At 39.8% G+C, this 18,448-nt stretch overlaps 1 protein-coding gene across 1 annotated transcript in view; it reads left to right on the top strand.

Moving 5' to 3' along the window:
* Positions 1 to 16,617: 16,617 nt before the first annotated feature.
* LOC127946141 (cadherin-7) overlaps positions 16,618 to 18,448 on the top strand; it is a 107,246-nt gene continuing 105,415 nt past the window's right edge. Inside the window, exon 1 of the mRNA XM_052542469.1 lies at positions 16,618 to 16,805. The gene's annotated coding sequence lies outside the window, so the exon portion shown is untranslated. The remainder of the gene's footprint in view (positions 16,806 to 18,448) is intronic.

Genomic DNA, 18,448 nt, shown 5'->3' with positions numbered 1-18,448 from the left:
CCTTTGTGGTTCTGGTGTTTCTGACTGCTTATAATTAAATGATTGTGTTTGCATTTAAAAGTTATTTTGAATAAATGCATGTGCCAATTGTAAATAGAATTACTAAATCTAAGAATTTTAAAGGTATAATTCACCTAAATATAAAGAATTGGTCAATATTTACTTGACATTCTCATGACCTGCCAAACCCATATAACATTCTTACTTCTGTGGAACATAAATCAATATATTTGGAAAAAGTCCCAGTGTGTCACACATCACTTGGAGAGAAGGAACGAGAAGATCCAGGAGAACATAGACATTTGATTTTAATTCAACCCACAAACAAAATACACACATCAGAAATAAATAATGACACAGACCCTGATGGGACACGGCTGGAACCAAATTAACTAAACAGGGAACATCTGGAACTAATGGAACTGAGGACAGGAACAGGAAACATGACCAAAAAAGGAAAACATGAACTAAGACCGGGTTAAAACAAGGAAACTCAAGTCCACAACACTGACACAGTGTTTTCTGTTCATACAGTGGAAGACAAAAACCGTTTGATTACCAGGGGCCCTTTTCAGTAAGGAGGTTGAGTTGACTAACCCTGAGATGGGAAACTCTGAGTTTTCGGTTACAGAACAACTGCAATGAGTTAGTTTAATCAACTCTAAATTGACTGACTGAGTTAAGCGTGTGCACCACAACTATAAAAAGACATAATCAATGGAGCACTGATATTACGAGTCACCATGGCAACAGTTCCCGCCAAAAAGCCGTCTGCATACTTCAGACTCAATAAAAATATAATTATTCTCAGTGTTATAATATCACAGGTGAAAACTGGCAGAACGTTAAATTAATGAACTAATAGTTAATCAATTTATGGTATCATGGGCAAAAATAAATATAAAATAATAATATTAATAATTATATTTTAAGTGCATTTTTCTTATTTTACAAAAAATATGGCAGTGGCTATTTACACTAAGGTTAACATACTTAGCGATAGATCCTATTTACAGTAGGCTTAGTGCAAGTAGCTCTAGATGCTATTTACAGTGAAAATCTTGATATATTCTATTTACCATGTAAAAGTAGCAGTTCTTTGCAACAGGCTAAGTGTGAATAATAATTAGATGCTAGTTATACTTTATACTGGCAGAAACATTTGCACCTCAGTATTGTTACATTAACAGTATTCAATAATAACAGATTGTAAATTATTATATTTATTACAATTATAAATAGTTGTATCATTGTTAAACACTCGTAAGGCACTTTACTTCCACTTTTAGAACATTTTGTTCATTTTTATTGAAAATAAATTCTAATGTGACATGTGATGGGAAAAGTGAGAAGAACGAGCTCGGCAGAAGCCGGACTCCAACCCAATCAATCGTGTTACAAGCTAGTTTTCCGTGCCCAAAACATTACTGCCTGCACCATTGAAGCTGTTATTCACATGTGTCGTATTTAACCTTATGTGTCGATGGAGGGCGGAGCTACAGTAGATTTGATCTTAGTAATAGACACTCAGAATAATCTTGTTTCCATTTGCATTAAGATTATTTTTATTACCACACTGGCATATCATTGTGCTTAAGTAAAATGAACTTAATTTAGATCCCCCCCAGGAAACGAGACTAAGTATCTTATATCATTTTCTTATATAGAAAATCAATCTTTATTTATTTATTTATTTATTTTTATATGTGTACTTGGTACACTTAGGAAGAAGAGCATTTTTCCTGCGTGCATCAATAAAGTGTTTAAAAAGGGGGAGGAGACCGAAAGAAACTCTGGGTTTACCGAAGAAAACCTGCTCCTGACCAGGTTAGGTTCATAGAGTAAGTTACCATGGTAACTGAGTATAAGTTAGCTCTCTTTCAGAAACAGGCTTGACTTACCCTGCTTTCTCAGGTTTGACAAACCTCCCATTCTGAACAGAAAACCTAGAGTTTCCCTCATTTCAGGGTTAACTCAGAGTTATCACTTAACCTCCTTTGTGAAACAGGCCCCAGGAATCTTTTTTGTTTAGAGAGGAACTAAATATCAGCAAATGTTGTTGTTGTTGTAGTGGTAATGTACATTCTTCTTATCAACAATGCTCACCAATGACTGTGTGAAATAACAGATTTGTACAGTACATTGATGACTTGCATCAGTTTCCCATCAGATGTATGCAAACATGTGTTCAGGCAATAGGTGTATGTCTCTGACAGGCTGGCGTCTGTCTCCTGCCCCATTAGCTGCTTTTTCTGTGCTGCCGATAGTCTAATTAAACCAGCCAGCCTCAAATGTGTCACATTGTGATGGCAGGATATTGATAGCCCACATTAATTTCTACAATTTTATAGAAATTGTGACCCTTAAGTGTCAGTTTTTCTAAATTGATATATATACACAAGCTGAAAGCTTTCCACTGATATATAGCTTGTTAGGAGGACAATATTTGGCCAAGATACATCTATTTGAAAATCTGGAATCTGAGGGTGCAAAAAAAAAAAAATTTAAATACTGAGAAAACCACCTTTGGATGAGTGCTACTGAATTCTTAGCAATTCATATTACTAATCAAAAATTAAGTTTTAATATATTTACAGTAGGAAATTTACAAAATATATTCATGGAACATGTCATTTACTTAATATCCTAATGATTTTTGGCATAAAAGAAAAATTAATTTTGACCCATACAATGTTTTTTTGGCTATAGCTACAAATATACTTTTGTGCTCCAGGGTCACATTTATGCTCACCATATGCAAGTGTGTCTCTCTGCTCTGTCTGATGCCATACTTTGACTTCAGTTAGCCATCACCAGCACAAATAATAATAACTAATAAACATAGATATTTATTTTGCAGATTTTAAGACAATAGAAATGGCTTCTGATCAATCAAATGTTTGACTCAAATGCACTGTATTTTTACTTCACTGTTTTGAAAATTTAGTTAAAATATTTTAAATATTTTTTTAAACTTGAAATTCTTCTTCTAGTTTGTCTCTCTGTGTACATTCCTCCTTCTTTTCCTGACCTTTTGCCCCATTGTTGTAGCATCTGTTTTGCTGAACTCACACAGGTGTTTCAGGTCGCCAAGCCAAAAAGATAAAGAGACGCAGTGAATGGAAGGACTCTGATTCTTGTTGAAGGAACGACACATCTCCAGAGATCTTCTCCCAGGGCCTTTTTCTTACACGAAAACTGTCACAAACCACGAGGGACGGGATCAGCTTCACTGACTCGTTCAGCGTGACAGCACAGGTCCTTCGGGGTCTTGCTTGTCAAAGTTACTCTGGCCGAGCGTATGCTTTCAGTCACGTGGGGGTTTCAGTGCTGTTTGTCATTTATAATCCTTTAAGATTTATCGTTTGGTTTCTCCTGCAGATTTCATGAACTGCAGGCTGTGACTTCCGACAGTATCGTTCATCACGTTTGGCTTCGAAGTTCTTTTGTAACCCAAATGTACGTTTAGATGGAAGGGTGTTTGTTGAGGAAGTCCTGATGGCAGATAGATGGATTGTTAACAGTCATGTTCTGAGCCAAACTGCTGAATTATGAGCACCGCTCAACCTCGTGGGGGAAGAAACGAGTGCTTTTGATTCTTTGAAATCCAACAATGCTGATCTTTCCGATCTCAGTTTAATGTTGTGTTAGCAGTCATCTGTCAAATGCGTCAGGAAACATCATGCCCCACTAGGTTCTCTTACGCTCCTGAGGACACAAAAAATATGTTTCATACCACATATATCCAACACTTCTTACAAGGCCCATCATTCAATTAAAGACATTGTGACAAGATCCTAAAAACAAATCTGTGCTGAAAAGTGCCGCTCAAACTGTTCAGTCGGTCATGTGTTGAAAAGGAAATTCAGCTGCTTGTTTCTAATGCTGGAATTCTTAAGAGGAATATGCAGACACACAACTGATCTGTATTAAAGAATATTAAGATGTGCCATGTTGACAGAAATCACATATCAATATTTTTCTGGGATTTTGTTAATATTTAGACAATATTTTGCTGAGTGTGGTGTTTTTGTGTTGGTTTAGGCCTGACTTGGACAGCTGATTCCTGAAGCGTTCATATTCTTCATATTATGTGCCGTGATTAGTTCACAGAGCGACAGAAATGAATGTTCCATAAACAGCCAATATTTACCCTTTAGCCTGTGGAAGCTGGTTACCAATACAGCATAATGCAGATGACAAATGAAAATGAAATATTTTCAGGATAAATAACCAGTGGGTAAATATCACAGATGGTTAAGCTTAAATAGAGAGAAGCAGAAATCAGGGTTAAAATACGATTAATTTTGCAACCCAGTCTGAACCAAACCAACACTGAACTGACTTGATCTGAATAAAGACTCTAGTGTCGATAGAGCTGCTTTACAGCAGTGTCTTTGATTGTAGGCATAATATTTAGTGTTCAATTCTTTCATTCAATTAGAATAATTAATAAAATCAGTTAGAATCTGTTTCTGATTTAGATGTATTTACACTTCTTATTGTAGCTAAAAGTTAGGAAATAAACGGTGTAACATAATGAATCGACAGGATTGAAGTGTTTTTAATCAAACCCCGATCACTGCTTACCACTGGTGTTGTTCTGGTGTGAGAGAACACCTCCCAGTTTTAAAAGAGCACACTCCTCAATGAAGGCACACTTAGAGTTCTCTCTCCTCTCCGTGTGAAGGAGTTTTCTAAACATGCTGTCATGACAGGTGATGTGTAACAGCATTTATGACATGCTTTCTTTTACATCCGTTTAGTTACTGATTCTGAGTGATTATCAACCAAAATCTGGTCAAATCAACTCAATATTTGGGCTGAAAAGAATAACCCAGCTTTTTTTTTTAAATACAGTGCATCTGTACAAAACAGAGGTAGGTTACGTACTGGTCTGATTGTGTAAATGATGTTATGAATGCACTCTTCTCATAACTAAAATGGTGGCAATTAAAACACAAAAATTTCCAAGACTACAATAGTTTTCTCATATTATATATCTTGTACTTAGTGTATGGTACATACTGTATACCTTAGACATACTGTAGGGTCACCACAACCCAAAACTCAGCTGCGATGCCGTTGTATCATGTTGTTCCTTTAAATCACATTGACCTATATATTTATTAGGTCCTGCACCTTTTTAATTATGGTTTCAATACTTGTGATGTTAATGTGTGAATAACACCAAGGATTGCTACTTAATTTCAAGTACTCTGTGTCTTCCCCAGCTAGTGTAGCTTACTGTCACCCTACGTGGGGATCGAGGGGCCGCCGAAGAATTTTAATATAAATCACGAAGGGTAAACAACTTTGAAGTCACTTCTCAGCTTAAAACTGGAACACCATTTATACACTGGACAAGACAATGGGAAATTGACACCTAGGATCAAATTAATGAAGACCTGGAAACAACCTTATAACCATTGAGGAGCATGAGCCCATCCTGGACTTAACTGGGGGATCAGGAGCCCTCCATGGGCTATACTCTGGAGGCTGGGCCGACACCCTTCTCACCCCTAGTTTCCTCTTCTGGATTAGGGGGAAAAGACACAGTCTGGGCCAACACAGCAGTTAGCTCTGGATGAGCGGGCACCTGAAGGTTCTCTAGAGGAGCCTGCACCTGAAGTCACTTTGGAAGTCACTTACTTGATTTGGGAACCGCCGCTTACTTGACTCAGGAATGGCTGGTGGACTGGTCCCAGATTGGAGTTGGAGGCTCTCCAGACACTGGATGACTGACTCTTTCCAGCCGAGGTTGGTGGTGTCTGGGAGTTCAGTGGGGCAATGGGAATTTATCCCGATCCGGAACAGAGAGGGAGCTGGCAAGGGCAAGCTGCATAAATGCCCTCACGATGTCGAACAGGTCAGGGATCGCATAAGCCATGGTGAAGAGGAGTGCTTGTTCCTACAGGTTTATGACACAAAAAGGAAAACAGAAGAGTCTTAAAACAAAAGAAGTACTGGAAAAGCTGCACCACTTACGGTTTCAGTTTTTGGTTGGCCTTTCTGTCACGCTACACCGGGGTCAAGAAGCAAAGAGGCACTGGAGCTTTTTTCAACATGGAATTTTAATATAATCACAACCAGTAAACACAGGAACTTTGAAAACATTTCACAGCAAACACAAAACTGGAACACTATTTATACACAGGACAAGACACTGAGAAGACGAGACACACCTGGGATCAAATTAATGCAAACAGGGAACACCTGGAAAGAACACAGTGGGGACGGGAACACACACAAGTAGACAAATAAACAAATACTAATTGATTTCAAGTCCTCTGTAAAAGCTCAGTTGTAATCAGTGGTAGTAATGGATGGTGATCAATGTCTAATTTTTACAATGGAGTGTCAGATCACTTGCTAAATGTTAAACACTTTTGACCTTTTCTCTTTAATTGTTTCTTTATGCTAACATCTCATTTCCAGCATGGCGTAAAAACACATGCAGCTTTTTCCAGATCATCAGCATGGATGACAGATAGTATGTTTCTGGTTGTTTGTGACAGTCATTAAACTTGCGTGGCTTTTTCAGCCTGAGCACTGAAGCACAGCAGCACATTTTCCCATGAGACACATACTGATGCATGTTCAATTCAGTTCAATCTAATCTAACTTTACCTTTACAGCGCTTTTCACAATACATATTTTCTGTGCAGCTTGACAGAAAATGAATGTTTCAGTATTAATATATATTATGTAATAATACAGTATTAATACATATTAAATTAAATATTAAATAGGTTAGTTAACATCTTATATTCAGTAATGCAGACACAACGATCATGATTATAGCTTGTGATCACAATTATTAAGATATAAGCATAATATTTTACAGTTTTGTAAATCAATCCAAAGTTTGTCACGGTGCAGGGTGCCGTCTCAGCTTCCCCTGTGGTCTGTGTTGTCCTGTCTGTTCAGTAGCTCGTGGTCTCGGCAATCAGCACTAATCATGGCGGGGTTGTGCAGATCACAAGCTTATTCTCCCCACCTGTCGCTCATTCCCCCACTCCCTTTATATGTCTCTGCTTTTCTGTCTGTGGTCGTGAGTAGATTGTTTTGTCTTTGCCCATGTTTTGCACTGTTTCTCTGTATCAGTCTCACCTTCTGTTCTTGTGCCAAAGGATCCGTAACTCGGAGATCCGGCAGCACGAGTGGTCCGCAGTGTGCCGGCCAGCTCGGAGATCTGTGTGCGCCAGAGCTTTTCGTTATTGTTTATGTTATTTTGTGTTTTGTGGCGAGAATAAAGATTCTCCTTTTCCAAACTCTGCATCTGAGTCCTCTGTCCAGTATGCACCCCGTGACAGAATCTACTCACCAGGATGGATTCAGCAGAGGAAACGGAGCTGCGCCGAGCTCTTCAGCAGGAGGGCTCTCTTCTGGGTCGACAGCAGGAGGAAATTGCAGCTTCTCGTCGCGCCTACTCGGAGATCGCTGTCCAGCTCAACCGGCTAGCCGAACGGCTTGACCAGCTGCAGGCCAACCCCTCAGCTGCCCCGTCTGTTCCGGATGCCCCGTCTGTCCCACCTGCTTCTCGCCACGCGGAACCGCGACTCAATCCACCTGCTCCATACTCGGGTGAGCCCGACTCATGTCGATCATATCTGACCCAGTGTTCGCTGACTTTTACTCTCCAGCCTTCCTGTTTCCCCACGGAGCAATCCCGGGTGGCGTTCGTCATCACTCTCCTGGTTGGTCAAGCGAGAGAGTGGGGAACGGCTATGTGGGACAGCAAACATGACTGTTGTGCGTCGTTTGAGGCATTCTCGAGGGAGCTGCGCAAGGTGTTTGACCGCTCGGCACACGGTATTGAGGCAGCACGAGCATTGTCGCTGCTTCAGCAGAGAGAGCAGTTGGTGTCCGGTTACTCTATTCAGTTCCGCACGTTCGCCGCGTCCTGCGGCTGGAGTGAGAAGGCTCTCTGGGATCACTTCCTCCACGGCCTGGCTGAGCAGGTGAAGGACGAGATCTATTCACTGGAGCTGCCCCCTGGCTTGGATGGGCTTATCGATCTCGCCATTCGGGTCGATGACCGGATTACTCTCCGTTCTCGGCATCGTAGAGAGGGGATTCCCCATGAACATGTCACTGGGGTTCCGTATGCTGCAGCTTGTGACACGATGTCTCAACGCCGCATCCTTCCGGAGGAGGAGCCCATGCAGATTGGGAGAGCCCGGCTGACTATAGGAGAGCGACGCCGTCGCCTGGATAATCACCTCTGTCTGTACTGCGGTGAGGCGGGTCACGTGGTAGACTAACTGACTAACTTGGTAGATGTACCGGAGGCTTACCATGATTTGAGAGCGGTTTTCAGTAGGTCCCGAGCTTCATCTCTGCCTCCACACCGCCCGTACGACTGTGCGATTGACCTGCTTCCTGGCACTTCTCCACCTAGGGGGCGCCTTTACTCTCTGTCGGGTCTGGAGCGGGAGGCCATGGAGAGGTATATTCATGATTCTCTGGTAGCAGGCATTATCCGTCCCTCATCCTCTCCAGCCGGGGCGGGGTTCTTCTTCGTGGAGAAGAAAGATGGTTCGCTGCGCCCCTGTATTGACTATCGGGGGTTGAATGACATCACGGTAAAGAATCATTATCCTTTGCCGTTGATGTCATCGGCCTTCGAGCTCCTTCAGGGGGCAACCATCTTTACGGAGTTGGACCTACGCAGTGCTTATCACTTGGTTCGGATTAGGGTGGGGGACGAATGGAAGAACACCCATACAGGGCACTTTGAGTACTTAGTTATGCCGTTTGGGCTTTCCAACTCCCCGGCGGTCTTTCAGGCACTCGTCAACGACGTGCTCCGAGACATGGTCGATCGGTTTGTTTTTGTTTATATCGACGACATCCTTATTTTTTCCCAGAATGAGCGCGATCATGTCCAGCACGTCAGGCAAGTGCTCCAGCGGCTGCTGGAGAATCGTTTATCAGCTGTCAAGCTGGCCCTGGAGGAGTGGCGTCACTGGTTAGAGGGAGCGGGATTTCCGCTTATCGTTTGGACTGATCATAAGAATCTTGAGTACATTTGCACCGCCAGGAGAATAAATTCTAGGCAGGCTCGCTGGGCATTATTTTTCGGACGTTTCATGTTTACCATTTCTTATCGCCCAGGCTCTAAGAATGGTAAACCTGACGCGCTGTCGCGGGTTTTTGAGGCTGAGGCTAGTCCCACCCTCCCGGTGGCCATTTTGCATCCCGAACGAGTTGTGGCTGCGGTCACCTGGGGGGTGGAGTCCAAGGTCCGCGCGGCACAACGCCATGCTTCTGTTCTCACTGGATGCCCAGAGGGTTTGCTCTTTGTACCTGAGTCAGTCCGAACTAGCGTACTTCAGTGGGGCCACTCTTCTAGTCTAGCTTGCCACCCTGAGCTACTCGTACTTGTAGGTTAATCAAGCAGCGGTTTTGGTGGCCGTCCGTGGCTCAGGATGCTCGACGGTTTGTGTCGACCTGTCCAATTTGCGCTTCGGGTAAGGGATCCAATCGACCCCCTGCAGGGCTACTTCAGCCGTTGTCGGTCCCTTCGCGGCCCTGGTCACACATAGCGATGGACTTTGTGACTGGCTTGCCTCCATCTAGGGGCAAGACGGTGGTTCTCACTGTGGTGGACAGGTTCTCAAAGGCGGTCCATTTTATTCCCCTCCCCAAATTGCCGTCAGCGAGGGAGACAGCGACTACGGTCTTAGATCACGTTTTCGGTATTCATGGCCTCCCGGTGAACGTGGTTTCTGACAGAGGTCCCCAGTTTGTGTCTTGGTTTTGGACAGAGTTCTGTCGACAGCTGGGGGCGACTGCAAGCCTATCTTCCGGTTATCACCCACAGACTAATGGTCAGGCCGAGCGTGCAAACCAAGATTTGGAGAGAGTCCTGCACTGTGTGGCGTCTGCTGAACCGTCATCTTGGAGTTCCAGGTTGACCATGGTAGAGTATGCGCATAACTCCCTGCCGGTCTCATCTACGGGTTTGTCTCCCTTCCAGTGCTGTTTAGGCTACCAGCCACCTCTATTCCCCTCTCAAGAATCCGATGCCGTTGTTCCCTCCACGCATGCGTTTATTCAGAGATGCCTCCGTACTTGGAGGATCGCCAGAGAAGCCCTCACTCGGACTGGCGAGAGGAACAAGGTATCAGCGGACCGTGACCGTACTAAGCCCCCACTTTACGTGTGTGGTCAGAGAGTCTGGTTGTCTACTAAGGACATTAACTTCAGACTGCCCTCACGTAAACTGGGACCCAAATTTGTTGGACCGTTTATCATAGCCAAGGTGCTTAGTCCGGTGTCAGTTCGGCTCAAATTACCCCCTCAGTTTAGAAGGATCCACCCGGTTTTCCACGTTTCGAAGATTAAACCCGCCTTTCGCTCCGCCCTTCAGCCCCTGACCTCTGCCCCTCCGCCTCCTAGGCTCATCGAGGGGTCGCCTGCCTATACTGTACGGCGGCTCATTGATGTTCGGCGTAGGGGTAGAGGTCATCAATATCTGGTAGACTGGGAGGGTTATGGTCCGGAGGAGAGATGCTGGGTTCCGGCTCGCGATATTCTGGATCGCGCTCTCATTGATCAATTTCATCAGCGTCATGGTGAGTCCTTCTAATTGTAGTCCTTCAAGACTTGCTATCTTCAACTCAAAAATTATGTGCAGTCGGTTAACTTGAAAATTTGAGTGGAACTAACTTTTTCTTTTTTACAGTTTAACTGTCCTGAAATCATTATGACTGTGAGGAGGGTTTTGTTACCACAGATGTATGGCCAGGATAGGTCAAACTGAAGGCTCGAGAAAGATACTGTAGGAGCAGTATAGGCAAGTCATCGGAGACCTTCTGATTTCTGTTTATCATTGATGTTAGCAAGCTGTATGGGAAAAGACTAAATAAACTAAACTTTCTGTCATAAGCAAGCAGTAGGCAGCAAGCAAAACATGTATTAGTCTACCTACACCCTCTGCCTAGCATCAAACTGATGAGTTTGTAATCATAAGATCCATGTAAGGCCAACATGAGACTTAAAAGAGATATAAGGTCACCAGTGAATGGATAATTGAAAGTATATAGAGTCCAGAATAATCAAATATCTATGTTGATACATAATAAACCTTTGTGATCCATTTTTTTAAAATTAGAAACATGGTCTAAATTCAGTGATCTATTAAAATTGGTGTCAGATTGTACATGGAGCTAGACTAAAATGTACTTTTAAATGTAAAAAGTGCACAATACACTACTTTTAAATGCATTATAAGTTTTGTGCATAACAATGATATTAATTGCAAATAATCACAGACAATAATGACAATAATGTAGATATTAGTGAACTGGCAAATTATGGGCCTATTTCAAATCTTCCATTTATATCTAACATTTTAGAAAAAGTTATGTCTGGTCAATTGAGCACCTTCCTGCAAAAAAATGATCTGTGTGAAGAATTCCAGTCAGGTTTCAGGCATCAGATCTAGGCTGCATCTCATTGCTAATTTTAATTGATCTTAGTGCTGTGTTCGACACCAAAGATCACAACATACTCATAGATCGATTACAAAACTATACAGGTTTTCAAGGGCAGGCTCTAAAATGGTTTAGATCCTACCTGTCCGATAGCTACATTTTTGTTTATTTAAATGGGGAGTCATCTCATTTATCACCAGTAAAATATGGAGTGCCACAAGTATCCGTCCTAGGTCCCGTTCTATTTTTAATATACATGTTGTCCCTTGGTAATATAATTAGAAAATACGGGATTAGTTTCCACTGTTATGCTGATGATACTCAGCTATATATCTCAACGAGACCAGATGAAACTTCTAAATTATCTAAGCTAATAGAGTGTGTTAAAAATTTTAAAGAATGGATGACCAATCATTTTCTTTTATTAAATTCGGATAAGAGAGAGCTATTTATTATTGGACGAAAAAACAGCACACTGAATCTTGTAGATTACAATTTGCAACTAGACGGATGTACTGTACTGTACTGTTTCCACTTCAGTCAAAAATCTGGGTGTTATATTAGACAGCAACTTGTCTTTTGAAAATCATATTTCCCATGTTACAAAAACTGCATTCTTCCATTTTAGAAATATTGCCAAGCTAGGAAACATGTTACCTGTTTCTGATGCAAAAAAGCTAGTTCATGCATTCATGACCTCTAGACTGGACTATTGTAATGCACTTCTAGGTGGTTGTCCTGCTTCTTCAATAAACAAGCTACAGGTAGTCCAAAATGCAGCAGCTAGAGTCCTTACCAGGTCAAGAAAATATGATCATATTACCCCAATTTTACAGTCTCTACACTGGCTACCTTTTAAGTTCCGTATCAGTTACACATTATCATTACTTACCTATAAGGCCCTAAATGGTTTAGCTCCTGTGTACCTAACTAGTCTTACACCACATTACAATCCATCATGCTCCCTAAGGTCACAAAACGGAGCTGGATTTTTGGTAGTTCATAGGATAGCAAAGTCCACTAAAGGAGGAGGAGCTTTTTCACATTTGGCTCCCAAACTCTGGAATAGCCTTCCTGATAATGTTTGGGGTTCAGACACACTCTCTCTTTTTAAATCTAGATTAAAAACACATCTCTTTTGCCAAGCATTCAAATAATGTATCTCTTAAATTGTGACTGCAGTTGTATCTGATCAAATGTGCATTCTTATTCTTTAGCTTTGGTTAAACGAATTAATTTTACTTTGTTGGAACAGCAGCTATGCTAATGATGTCTCTATTTGTATCTATGTTTTGCCACAGGATTTACACAAGCTCCAGTCTGGATCCAGAACACCTGAGAAGAGATGATGCTGACCCTCAGAGGACCCCAGATGATGCTAACCCTGAATCAACAAACAGAACTAACAAATATTGATACAAGTGTGACTGCATCATATAATAACTGCCGTTAATAATGTTCATCATCTGGCTGACTACATCTAGTATTAATTTTTCTGAAAATCCTGTCATGTGCACAAGTCAAGTCAAGTCACCTTTATTTATATAGTGCTTTAAACAAAATACATTGGAAACGAAACTCCATCGGTGACAGAATGGAGAAAAAAACCTTGGTAGAAACCAGGCTCAGTTGGGGGGCCAGCTCTCCTCTGACCAGAGAAACCAGTAGTTCAATTCCAGGCTGCAGCAAAGTCAGATTGTGCAGAAGAATCATCTGTTTCCTGTGGTCTTGTCCTGGTGCTCCTCTGAGACAAGGTCTTTACAGGGGATCTGTATCTGGGCTCTAGTTGTCCTGGTCTCCGCTGTCTTTCAGGGCTGTAGAGGTCCTTTCTATGTGCTGATCCACCATCTGGTCTGTATACGTACTGGTTCCGGGTGACTGCAGTGACCCTCTGATCTGGATACAGACTGGATCTGGTGGCTACGGTGACCTCGGAATAAGAGAGAAACAGACAAATATTAGCGTAGATGCCATTCTTCTAATGATGTAGCAAGTACATTGGGTGTTATGTGAAGTGTTTCCGGTTCTGGTTTACCTAATTAATGCAGCCTAAAAATCATTTAACAGATTTGGATATTAAAAGCATATTAGTATGTTATGTGTAAGCCAGGTTAAAGAGATGGGTCTTTAATCTAGATTTAAACTGCAAGAGTGCGTCTGCCTCCCGAACAATGTTAGGTAGGTTATTCCAGAATTTAGGCGCCAAATAGGAAAAGGATCTGCCGCCCGCAGTTGATTTTGATATTCTAGGTATTATCAAATTGCCTGAGTTTTGAGAACGTAGCGTACGTAGAGGATTATATTATAAAAGGAGCTCATTCAAATACTGAGGTGCAAAACCATTCAGGGCTTTATAAGTAATAAGCAATATTTTAAAATCTATACGATGTTTGATAGGGAGCCAGTGCAGTGTGGACAGGACCGGGCTAATATGGTCATACTTCCTGGTTCTAGTCAGAACTTTTGCTGCTACTACCTCTGAAAAACCCATAGATATGAAGCTGGATATGTGCGATGTTAATGTTCAAAAGCATCACTTTTCAAATCTCACATCATATTAATATTGTTTTGAAGGAACAACATGATATTCTTCAAGTAATTCTGCGAAAATTACACTTTATTAATTTAAAGTGTAAATTTGTGTGAAAAGTAATAATAGGTGTCAGAGTTTTACTGGCTCTAGTCTTCATTTCTTTTGTGAAACTGCAGTGATATGTACTTATTGGTACGTATTTCGCATCTCGCTAAAATGTGCCCCCAGGTATGTTTCTGCCATAAGACCGGGTAGGACATGGTTTAATTCCACGCTGCAAGCTGTCATATGTCTGGTTCCCATGGTCTTGTTCTGATGGGTGACAAGGTTTTCTGTTGCCAGAATGGCTAGAGATTTGAGATTGCAGCGGACATGAAGGACTATAATGTAATAAGAGCTTGCATAAGAACTGAGAAGCTAAACCATTCAGTACTTTATAAGTAATAAGCAAGATTTTAAAACCTATACGATGTTTGATAGGGAGCCAGTGCAGTGTTGACAGGACCGGGCTAATATGGTCATACTTCCTGGTTCTAGTAAGAACTCTAACTGCTGCATTTTGGACTAGCTGTAGTTTGTTTACTAAGCGTGCAGAACAACCACCCAATAAAGCATTACAATAATCTAACCTTGAGGTCATAAATGCATGAATTTAATGTTTCTTCATTTGACATTGAGAACATAGGTTGTAACTTAGATATATTTTTCAGATGGAAAAATGCAGTTTTATAAATGCTAGAAACATGGTTTCAAAGGAAAGATTGTGATCATATAGCACACCTAAGTTCCTAACTGATGACAAAAAATTAACAGAGCAGCGATTAAGTGTTAGATAGCATTCTAGACCATTACATGTACCATAACCTTTACATACAGTTATTTTTTCTCAGAATTTGACAGTAGGAATATAGTAGTCATCCAGTTTTAATTATTTATTTATTTTTATATCCCGATGATATCGCCCAAGGGTAATGTGTAAAGTGTGAAAAGCAACAGTCCTAGTACTGAGCCTTGTGGTACTCCATACTCCAGTTGTGAGCAATATGATACTTAATTCACAGGTATGAATTGATGATGAAAAGTACAATTTGCAAGCAGATCTACATGGCGTCAGTTGTCAAATTGATGAAGATATTTTCTTAATTTACAGGTGCTTTTTTCTATTTGCATGTGTTTTTTTTTTAAATAAGTTTTATTTGCAGCGTATTGAGCTCTCTCGGCACTATAGATCTAGCAGTTTTTAGAGCGTTTTTTTTTTTATATAAGTAGAAGTACTTTCCCAACATACAATATGAAATACTTCTAGTTTTGTTTAATTCCAGCTGTGCTTCATTCTCCCAGCTGCTCTATTTAAGGTGCCAATGTGCTCATTATACCTTGGTTTCGGACTAACCCTTTTTCCTTAATCCTCTTTAAGCTTAAAGGAGCAACCTTATCTACAGTGCTAGAAAAGAGAGAGTCAATAGTTTTTATAACACCATCAAGTTTTTCTGAGCTATTGGATATGCTGTAGAATTAAGAAAAGTCAGGAAGATTATTTTCCAAGCAGTCTTTTGTTGTAAAAGGATTTGAATGTGGAGTAGACTAGATAATGATCAGAAATATCATCACTCTGCTGCAGAGTTTCCTTTGCCATTAACATCTATTCCAAGTGACAGTCTTAAATCTAAAGCATGATTAGGAAAATGAGGAGGCCCTGACATGTGTTGACTAACCCCAATAGAGCTCAGAATGTGAAATCATGTGAAAATTAAATCTTTTTCATTATCAAGATATTAAAATCACCAACAATTATGACTTTATTTCCAGCCAGCACAAACTCAGATAGAAAATTAGCAAATTATTTAAAAAAAACAACAAAAAAAAACAACGTTATGGTGCCCTGGTGGCCTGTATACAGAAGCCAGTACCAATGTAATCATCAGGTATTAGCCAGGTTTCTGTTTTCCTAGCACATCCACGACATGATCTGTGATTTACAAAAATCTGATCATTTACAAAAAGTTCTTAAAGGGATCTAACATTCATTAAGCCAAGCTTTATCACTTCTTCATCTGTATTATATATGTTTTTTATTTTATTTTTTGAACATCTATTAAATTAGTACCCTTAAATTTGTATGGACGTTTTTAGTATTTGTTAGTTCCAGGATCAGACATAGTCTCTATAAATTAAATCTAGTTGAAGGAGTTTATGTGCTGATAACTCATTATTATTAATTGATTATTAATTGTAAGAATCAGCTTTAACTGAATGAAGGAACAGTGATGCAAACTGTTGGCATCTTATTAGGCATAAGATTAAAATCGAATGTATGTATATTGTTGCAAAAAAAAATCCTAGATTGGGAAGGAGCAAGAAACCTGTGCACATTTAAACATAAAACTTACTAAATAAACAAAAACAAAACTGAAGTAAAAGCAGTAGCTGCCACAGACGACTGCCACATAAACCAATCAACAATGACTCCAGGTCCATTTTTTGTATGTCACTAACTCTAAGTTCTTCGACACTCATCCTGAAAGTGAAAGTGACGTGACATACAGTCAAGTGTGGTGACCCATACTCAGAATTCATGCTCTGCATTTAGCCCATCCAAAGTGGACACACACACACACACACAGTGAACACACACACACACACGCACGCACACACACAGGCGCCGCATCCTCTTGCACAGTCTCAGTCTCCATGCGTGGCGCAGCATCAAATGCCTGAGAGGATTTTTACTCGGCTCTCTGTCACATCTTGACTTGATCTGAGCTTCAACACGGATCAGATGAACCCAAGCACCTCTGATGACACCTGCGGCTGTTTCTCCACATTCGGTGAGTGCTCTGCATGTTTGTGATGAATAATTATAATGGGTCCGCACTTCTGCTAACGGACATTCAAATCCAGAAAGAAACAAACAGAAAACACATGGCTTTAAATTATGTCTTCAAAACTGAATTCAACACAAATGTTGATAGAGTTGAGAGATCAGGATTTTTCACATCGTCTAAACCTCATTACAAGACTTGAAAGCACTGACTTTTTGTCCCTTCAGATGTTTGATATGTGTTTATAGTTCAAACAGTATGACAGACTAAAATATGCTTTATTTAATGTTTATTTGCTGATTTCATTTTAATTTCTCATTGATTGATGAGTAAGGGGTGCGTGGGGTGTGAGTGCTATGAATGTGAATTAATCTCACTGTATCTTAAGAGACATACATAACATAGTTTAGCATATGTCTTAAATAATCAGGAGGGTCTTGAACATTTAATATGAATAGTAAAATATGTGTTATGTATATGTATCATAATGATTCAAATGCAAACTTGTTGTATCATTTATGTGTACTTGTTTGCTATATCTTTACATTAATGGACACAAATTAAACTATAAAGGGATATAAATTAGAAGCTATATAATTTTCAAATTATTTTTTTCGCCTCGCCATTTTTTCCCTTTTTAGAAGTTATAAATGAACCAGACACATAAAGCCTATCCAGACTTTTAAGGCAGATTTTTGCACTAAATGGATTTTGAATGCACCTTTCAAATAGTGATAACAATAATATTATTAATAATAATCATTAATATTTGTTACTACAAATTAGTCATTAATTATTGGCTTTGGCAGAAATAACCCATTCTCATATCCTTTCTTTTAGTAATTTTTTACTTAATAAAATATTATTAGAATGTAAATGTTGTTCAATAGAAAATGCATCCTTATATCGTTTGTTTGAAACCTTATCTGCCAAAAGTGCCATCTTAAAAAAAATAAAATAAAAAAAAAATGCTCCTGAAAGGAATTGTCCTAATGTAAGAAATGTGTTTTATTCAGAAATAACTTAATTGAAGCGTAAAATGAGATAAAATGCTGTTTTTGTCTATATTTAATATTGAATATTATATTTTGAATACACACACAATCCATTTGTGGATTTCTGTCGTAGCATAGCTGTCATGTCTCTGCATGACAGTGAGCATTTCTGGATGCTGATTGTTATATGATAAACAGTTTGGGTGATTATTAGTTTATTCTTTTCATGTGTTGATTAAAAAATTCTAGGACAAGGATCATTGTACTAGATACATATTTAATAATGAAAAATATTTTTTTATCAAGTCATTAATACAGTCTACTTAAATCTTTCAACTAAATGTAAAAAAGTAAAGAAAAGAAATGCCGAAATTATAATAATAGCAGTGTTTTTGCTATTTAACTTTACTGAAACAGCATAGAGGTTCACCAAATGGAAGAGTGTATTTAGTTTAGATTTGATATATGATACTTTTTTTTCTTTGATGGATATAATAACATCAAAATAACAGTGTTACTTTTGAACAGTAAATTAAACAATTACATTTTTTAATAGGGTTCCTTATATATGTTTCCCAGGGTCCCTTAACCATGTGAGCTTCAGTAACAGCATAAAGATAAAAGAAAATACAAAACAAGAGAAAGAGTGATTAA

This window comes from Carassius gibelio, chromosome A24 (assembly GCF_023724105.1).
Source record: "Carassius gibelio isolate Cgi1373 ecotype wild population from Czech Republic chromosome A24, carGib1.2-hapl.c, whole genome shotgun sequence".
In the NCBI taxonomy this organism is placed as follows: Eukaryota; Metazoa; Chordata; class Actinopteri; order Cypriniformes; family Cyprinidae; genus Carassius; species Carassius gibelio.
The sequence above is the reverse complement of the archived record's forward strand: the minus strand, read 5'-3'. Positions and strand labels throughout refer to the sequence as shown.